Raw genomic sequence first — 9,005 nt, 5'->3', positions numbered from 1 at the left:
CTAAATCCCGTCCTTCCCTCCTTCCTTCCTTCCTTTCTTCCTTCCTTCCTTCCTTCCTTCCTTCCTTCCTTCCTTCCTTCTTTCCTTCCTTCCTTCCATCAAAATCATATACTTAAGTGTCTGATTATTCTACCTATTGGATTGGTGGTGAATATTGCTTTCATTGTCAAACAAAGAACTTCAGAGGAAGTCAAGATAGGCGTTCCCTTAACTGATCTTTACTTACCCAAATTACAGCGTTGACTTTTTAAACTCTCTATAAAACCTACCCATGATGCCCAAATTACACTGAATGTGTGTGACTAGTACCTGAAATTTGTCCCTTTCATTCTCTAATTGTGAGGGTACATCTGCCCTAACAAGTTGAGTTCTACACCTACAAAGAGTGATTTGTATTTTTTCTTAAAGCAGTTTATGCAAAACATATTCATTAATATTACAGAAAGCAGATAAATATTATTTAGTACTTTAATTAAAGATTAGTTTAAAAATATTTTCTACAAGAACTAACCTGAAGTCTTTGAAAACACTTATTAAAACTAGTTGCTAAAGTTGATATGAAACACTAGAAAATGGTAGTAAAAATCTAGTATTATGTGTCTTTAAACTCTGGTTCCATTTATACAAAAATAAATTGTGTATCTTTATGGAAGAAAGACAAGGTAGAACAGCAGGTCCATACTTGGCCTTTGGTCCTACATCCAAAGACTAGAAAATAAATAAATGATATAAAAATAATAACAATAGTAGTAGTAGTAAACTTCACCCTCAATTTGTTTAAAAGAATGCATGCATTTAAAAAATATTCTTCACTTTTTATTGATATTTTATTTGAACAAGTCCTAATCTCAATATTTTCACATAAATGGACTTTGGCAACTTTGAGAAATTTCAAGATTTGCAATACATATCAATTCACCCTGTAAATTTGAAAGATGGGTAATTCAACAATTTTAGGCCATATACTGTGTATCCAGTTTTAGCATGTTCAAAAAGAACTTCTCTAACTCTAGAATCTATACTAGTCCCTAGAGAACAATTAATCAAGCCATGGTGCTAAAGAAAAAGGTACAATTTCAGACAAGCCCACCATCAAGATTCCTGGAGACTGAAAGAGAGCTACATGGAGGAGGAAACGCTTGATTTGATCTTTCAGGAATGGTTGGAAGATCTAGGAAAGTCAGCAGTCAAGAGAAAGAGCATGAATGAGATGGATGAACTTCTTAACATGGCTAACAAGGCACTGCATAATCTAGCCTTCCTTCACATGCCTCACCTCCCTCCCTGTCTAGCACCTGCAATGCACGCAAGAATACAAAGCTGTTGGTCCAGCCACGTTGCAGAGGACCAATGTGAATTCTGTCCAAGTTCTTTCCTCTGTCTAAAACTATATTATCCCCAATTCCCTTGTGCTAAGCAAACTTTCTGTCTTAGTTTAAAAGTCACCATTCTGTCTTAATTTAAAGGTCACCACCCACAGGAAGAATTTCATTAAAATTGAGTTCAGCATTCCTAATAGTTTCTATATAGTTTTAACTCGATCATAACACTTTTCACATGAATGCCTGTACTTAAGTACCTTGAGGATAATAATTTGGTTCATTATTGAGGTCAATATACCTAACAAAACCAGTAGCCCAGAGCAATTATCTTTGTATATATTTATTAATTGACTGATAATCAACTTTATCTCCTTTAAATCAATCAATTTTATATTTTATATTGGTTTCCCCCTCAGTTCTCATGGGATAAATGCCACAAATGCATTTATATGAGTGACTATCTTTTCGCACACGCACAAAAATTGGATCTGCAAAACAAAGGATTTTGCAAATAAATCCGCTTCTGCTTGTGATTAGCAACAATGGTGAGAAAATTCTGGCAGTACAATTTAAAAGCAATGTACTTAGAAGGTACATGGTAGATCCAACTTACTCTGTAGAGGGTATCTGAAACATAATTTCTCTGGATTATCTCTGAATTACTACTGTCTCTTGGCAATATTTGATTAAAGTTGAAATGTTTCTTAGCAACTGATTCTCAAAAGAAAATGCAGTTTTAGGAAGAAATAAACCAATGTTTGTTTCCTATCTCTGCCAGACAGAAATAACCTCAATATATTAATGACAAGAGACCAGAATCCACAGGTAGAAAAAAATTGCCATTAGTAGGCAAGTAGATTTCAAGTATTGGTTTTCCAAATCTAGTTCATTTCCAAATTAGATAAATTTATAACCTGTCATTAATAGGATATTTTCAGCCACAGAAGTGATAATGTTAGATTAAAATTTGACTTCAGTGCTTGGTTTGTGGGAATAGTAAGTTCAGAGCTCTGTGTATTATTTATCATTCTATAGCCCTCCCACCTTGTAAATCCTGAGTTCAAACCCTATATTGTTCAGTTATGTTTCATCTGGCTTTAGGGTATGAGATTGCTACTACCCTCAGACAATGGCTTCTGCATTTTGATGCTATGAGGCTAACAAAAAACAGTCTCTAGCCCAGATGCTAGTCTACACTTCTGTGAGATGAGAATCATTCCTTAGTTTGGCATCTTGCATAAAGACTTATTTTCTCTTCTGAGAGGATAATCAATATTCATTGTAGGGTTCAGAATGGTTTTGTATGCCATTAAAAGTTGCAAAACAGAAATTTAATGTAGCCCAAATATTCCACATTGACTTTGAGTCACCTCCCTGTGTTTAAAAACTGTTGATCTTTACCAACACACAGTCCTTTTTATTTTCTATGTTTGTTCTGCTGCAGGAAACTTCTCACGTCCCTGAACCCATATTAGATCACTAAATCTTCACACTGACCTTATGAGGTAGTGTATTAATCCATTTTGCATTGCTTTAAAAGAATACTTGAGGCTGAGTAATTTATAAAGAAAAGAAGTTTGTTTGGCTCATGGTTCCGCAGGCTGCACATGAAGCATAGTGCCAGCATCTGCTTCTGGTGAGGCCTCAGGAAGCTTACAATCAAGATGAAAGGTGAAGGGAACCAGCATGTCACATGGAAATGGAGGAGGCAAGAGCTTGGAGGGCTCAGAAGAAGACAAGAAGACAAGGGAAAATTTGGAACTCCTTAGGGACTTGCTAAGTGGCTGTGACCAAAATGCTGACGGAAATACAAACAGTGAAGGTCAGGCTGACAAGGTCTCAGACAGAAATGAGGAATTTATTGGGAACTGGAGCAAAGGTCACCCTTGTTATGCCTTAGAAAAAAGAACTTAGCTGCATGGTGTCCATGTCTCTGGAATTTGTGGAAGGTTGAACTTAGGAGTGATGACTGAGGATATCTAGTGGAAGAAATTTCTAAACAGCAAAGCATTCAAGATTTACCCTGGCTGCTTCTAACAGCCTACACAGATGTGGGAGCAAAGAAATGACTTAAAATTGGAATTTATTTATTTATTTATTTTTCTTGATGAAGTCTCCCTCTGTCGCCCAGGATGGAGTGCAGTGGTGTGATCTTGGCTCACTACAAGCTCTGCCTGTCTGTTTCATGCCATTCTCCTGCCTCAGCCTACCGAGTAGCTGAGACTACAGGTGCCCATCACCATGCCTGACTAAGTTTTTGTATTTTTAGTAGAGATGGGGTTTCACCATGTTAGCCAGGATGGTCTCGATCTCCTGACCTCATGATCTGCCTGCCTCGTCCTCCCAAAATCCTGGGATTACAGGTGTGAGCCACCATGCCCAGCCAGAATTTATATTTAAAAGGGAGGCAAAGCATAAAAATTTGAAGCATAGCCATGTAGAAAGAAGGAAAAAGCATTTTCAGAAGAGGAATAAAAGAGGGCTGTAGAGCCACCATTTGCTAGATAGATTAGCATGACTAAATGGAAGCCAAATAAACCTTTTTTTCTTTATAAATTATCCAGCCTCAGGTATTTTTTGTAGCAACACAGACTAATACAAGTACACACTATTATCAATGACAACTATACTATTGAAAATTTAGGAAAATTAAGGCACAGGGAGAAACACAGAGCTTGAAAGAGATAGGGCCAGGTGCAGGAAGGTTCTAGGAAAGTCAGGCTGCTATTGCATGGTGGGTAATAACAAGGACAGGAGTAGGGCAGGACTTGGAGAGAACTCCTGTGCACTCTTCTGGCACTTCATAGCATCAGTAGCACTTAATTGTGCCCAGAGCCATTTTAAATCATTCTATACTTAAATGATAGCAGCAATTCTCTATTGAGTTTTTTCTAATTACACTAATGTTACAGTGGCTCCTTTGGGGCCCAAATTCAGCTAAAACTTTAACACCTAAGCTGTAGAGAGATGCTAATTAACTTGATACCAGGAGTCCACACAGTGATTTTCTGCAATTTAACTGCCTAAATGTTCTTTTTTATTCCTGTTCTCAGCCTTGTCTCCAGTCTACACTTTCACTTTCCTCGACCCCCAAGTCTCCTCCAAGAGGTACTCAGGTCAGGCAGTCACATCTCTTAGCCTTGTTCTTTCTGCCCTCTTTATTCTCCCCCTTCCGCACTGATCTATGTCCCCAGAAATTCCTTCCCAAGACAAAACACAGCTCCATCCCCCAGCCATCACAACTCCTCCTCCTCAATGTTACTCCTAATCAGGGATACCTACTGACCTTCCATTCACTGTTACAACCACCCCACAGTGACACAGGTCCTAGCATGAGGCAAGCACCCAAACCTCTCTCCTGGGTGTTAGACCTTCATGGAATAAGAAAAGAAACGTCTCACACTTTGCCTTCCCCCTCAGGCCAAGGATGCTTGACTTCTGGGGAAGGGGTGGGAGCAAAGAGGGGTGAGAGAAGGAAGGGCTGTGTAAAGGAGGCACTTTCTGTCCTAGGATAATAGTAGAGACAATACTCTAAGCAGTTTCTCCTCACTAAACCACTTAAGGCAAGGGGTCATGAAAAGGAGCTTTCTCAGAACTTTTTTACTTTAGTTGTTTCTACCCCAAATCACTACATCTGCCTGCTTGTTCATTATCTTTTGCCTGAAAGTTTTATCAACTTTCTCTTCTCCATCCCACAACTCCCTTCACATAAACATACCCAGACACAACTCAAATTTTTAGCCAGTACTGGCCTCTTAGTGAATGCTTGCTGCATGATGACACAATTAAAGCAGCAAGTTGGCCAAGACCCCTACAGTCTCTGACTTCAGGATTACATTGAATTGGGGTGTGCCTGCTTAAGAGGAAGGCTTACACCAAAACATCAGGGAATATTCCATCCCCCATCTCCCACCACCAGCTAACTAGCTAACAATAATTAAGTGGGAAGAACAGTGAATTACAGCTAAGCATAACACAAGACACAGATTATCTCCGAGGCGCAAACACACGGTAAAATCCTCTGGCAAAGTAGCCTATATCTTGAACAAAAGTTATCACTAAAAGAATATGAAGGCTGGGGTGCAACAAAGGTTAACTATACAACATACTTGAAACTAAGCCAAGCTATGGACTGCATAAACACAATTCGCAGGCCAAAAGGTTTACCACAAGGACAGGCAAGCTCATCAAGCATTAAAAAAAAAAAAAAAAAAAAGGCTTTATTATCTTCTTTCATGTACACATCAAGATCCATGTGATGCTGTGTCTTAGTGCATCCTATTAGGTGGTACTTGATTTTAATTGATCCAGTTACTGATGTTTACTTTAATCATTTTGCTTTAAATTTACTTTAATGAAGTTGCCTGCTAGACATTCACTAAAATGTTACTTATTTTCCCTCTGAAATTGAAAGAATTTGAGGGAAAATAAATTGAAACCTTGTATATCATGGTCTTCATCAAACCTTTAATTAACTTATAAGAATATCTGTATGAACTTACCGTGTCTAATTTTATTCAGGAAGTAAGAATATTCTTAATTTTGTCCAGGAGAGCCCTTTCAAGTTTCTTCCTTTATCCTTTTGACATGTCAGCATCGTTACTTGAGTATCTTCTTGATTTTCCACAAGTTGTAAAAAGTTTGTCTTGTACCTTTCCCTACCAAAATCCTGGGATCAACCATTCTCAAAACAAGCCCAGTTGATTTCAGTGGAAAATAGTATCTAGAAGCCAAGATTTAGGACTTGGTGGACAAAATGGTGACCTGAGATGTGATACATTTCCTTTGCTTTTTCAAGGTAAGAAAGGTGGGCAAAGTGAGCCACTGCTGGGAATGGGCCTAAGACACGATATCTGTATAAGTCACAACATGCTGAAGGAAAAATTTCCTGCAGTGGTAAGGTCTCAAAGGAAGGTATGGGAAAATGGGGGGCAAGGACAAAAATACTTTTATAGAATCTATGTTTTGTTCTAAATCCTTTGATTCTTTTAAATGCCTGCTGTTAAAGTGTGCTAAATTTGATTAAACGCTGCTGGTGAGGTAGAAAAAATAATAAACTAGAATGTGGGTATATCATGGAAGTTAAGCCGCAGAAACCATTCTATTACTACCTCACAATGTCTTCCATATACCAGCCATGTAATAATTGTTTTTTGAAAAATAATCATAAGTATGTCATTTTCATTCATTTTTGTCTGCTTTATGGTAAATCCATTAATCTAAAGACTACAGTATGTCTTGACTGCAAATAAATTTTTTTACATTAAAAACATATTCTCTTGCCTCCATCTGATTTCTGCTTCTGGAATTCTTATTATGCATGAATTGAAATTGATATATTTGTTTGCTAGGTCTTAACTTTTTTTCTTTATATTTAGTGTTTAATCTTACTTCTGGGAGAATTTCTAAAACCTATTTTTTATTTATTGTGTTAGCTATCTATGTTATGCAAACTGTTGTTCTAGTGCCTCCATCATACTTTAAAATATGGTCATCATATTTTTCAATTTTATTAAAATTTGGCACATCAGAATATTCTTTTTTTCTCTATGCCTGTTTCAGAAACAAATACACACCATTCTCTCAAATCTCACTAAGATTCAAATTAAGCCTTTTTTGCAATTCCTAGTATTTTTATTAATTAACTTGATAATTGTTGATGTTTGATGATTTTTCTCCATGTATATATTCAATGCAAAATGTTTATCTAGTATTTGAATTTAAATGAGATCCACAGATAGTGTGCGAGTTTTTCCTCATGTCTTCCTTGTGCAGTAGAAGAAGGAAGAAACCATTTAGATCAGTTATAGTTTCATTTTGCCTAGCCAAAGATCCGGAATCCTATGCAGAGAGAGAAGAAAGGAAAGTAAGACATGGCTGTAAAATAGATAGTGTCAGTACTTCTAATCCTCATTTTGGGTTGGTTTTGCATTTGACTGCCATATTTGCAAGCCCTCCCCTTCTCTAACTGGCACAACTAAAGCCACATACAAATACCTCAACTTGACTTGGCATACTGTCTATACTAAGCATATGCTAGAGATGAATGCCCTGGGTACCCTTCATCATTGGAATATGGCATCTGATGAATTATTTAGGCTGCTGGGAGGTCATCTAGACATTGCTTTTTCTGTAGCTCCACTGCCATACCGATGTTCTTATCCATCATTTGCCATTTGGGGTTATTGGCCTTGGTAGAGTTCTGCTGGTGGTAACACTTATGAGGAGAGTGGCTGTTGGAAGTGTTTGCTGAAGATGAAAGGGATACCCTTATTTCCTAAGCACACTTTTCCTTTGCATGAAGTAAATTGTGGGTTGGCCATCCCCTCTCTCAATTCAATCTTTCCACAAAACAAATTACAAATGCCCTTAAGTTCCTGACAGCTGGAAATCCTAGTTTCCAACACTGGTACAGATTTTACTACAAAATACTGTAAGTCTTCCCTTTCTTTTTTAATACTGAACTTTATTGAAAGTGAGATAATAAAAAATTTAAACTATGTCAGGATAACATATCTCACTGTATTGGAAACCACACAAAAATATAATGATATATACCCGATGGCTCAAGGCAACTGAACACTGTTCTAAATTGCTGATGGGAATTCATAGAGAAATAAATTCTATGGAGGATAATTTGAACAGATATTCCACTTTTCAAATCACTTCCAAATATGCACTAGGAAAAATATAAAATATGTATGCCTGTTTATTCATGATAGCTTACTTGGAATAGTAAAAAATTTCAAGGAAAGTGAAAGTCCAATTGTAGGGAATTGTTTGAAGAAACTGACGTAGCCACTTAATGAGATACTATGCAACTAGTAAAAGGAATGAAAACATCTCTATGTACTTATGTAGAATTTTGTATGTATCTTACAATATAACTTTGCCCTGAAAATTTATAGGTCCTTAATATATACAAAAATAAAATTAGAAGAGAAAATTCAATCCCTAAAAATTAAGAACAAATGGAAACAAATGATTTTATTTATTTTTACAAGAAAGTCATTTCATTTTGTTTTATTTCCAATAATGATTTAGTGATTCAATTTTTCTTTTGCTGTGTTCTTTTTAAAGGAGATTTTATTTATTTATTTATTATTATTATATTTTAAGTTCTAGGGTACATGTGCACAACATGCAGGTTTGTTACATATGTATACATGTGCCATGTTGGCGTGCTGCACCCATTAACTCGTCATTTACATTAGGTATATCTCCTAATGCTATCCCTTCCCCCTCCCTCCACCCCTCAACAGGCCCCGATATGTGATGTTCCCCATCCTGTGTCCAAGTGTTCTCATTTGTTCTCAATGTTCAATTCCCACCTATGAGTGAGAACATGCGGTGTCTGGTTTTCTGTCCTTGCTATAGTTTGCTCAGAATGATGGTTTTCAGCTTCATCCATGTTCCTACAAAGGACATGAACTCATCCTTTTTTATGGCTGCATAGTATTCCATGGTGTGTATGTGTCACATTTTCTTAATCCAGTCTGTCATTGATGGACATTTGGGTTGGTTCCAAGTCTTTGCTATTGTGAATAGTGCTGCAATAAACATACGTGTGCATGTGTCTTTATAGCAGCATGATTTATAATCCTTTGGGTATATACCCAGTAATGGGATGACTGGGTCAAATGGTATTTCTAGTTCTAGATCCTTGAGGAATCGCCACACTGT

At 37.0% G+C, this 9,005-nt stretch overlaps 1 protein-coding gene across 3 annotated transcripts in view; it reads right to left on the bottom strand.

Moving 5' to 3' along the window:
* Positions 1–6,933: 6,933 nt before the first annotated feature.
* The window catches only part of PLSCR2 (phospholipid scramblase 2), a 42,702-nt gene continuing 40,630 nt past the window's right edge, over positions 6,934–9,005 (bottom strand). For all 3 annotated transcript variants that reach the window (XM_017889311.1, XM_017889312.1, XM_017889313.1), the window contains exon 8: positions 6,934–7,163. The gene's annotated coding sequence lies outside the window, so the exon portion shown is untranslated. The remainder of the gene's footprint in view (positions 7,164–9,005) is intronic.

This window comes from Rhinopithecus bieti, unplaced genomic scaffold, assembly GCF_001698545.2.
Source record: "Rhinopithecus bieti isolate Rb0 unplaced genomic scaffold, ASM169854v2 scaffold_19037, whole genome shotgun sequence".
Lineage (NCBI taxonomy): Eukaryota > Metazoa > Chordata > Mammalia > Primates > Cercopithecidae > Rhinopithecus > Rhinopithecus bieti.
This window is presented reverse-complemented; position numbering and strand designations above follow the sequence as displayed.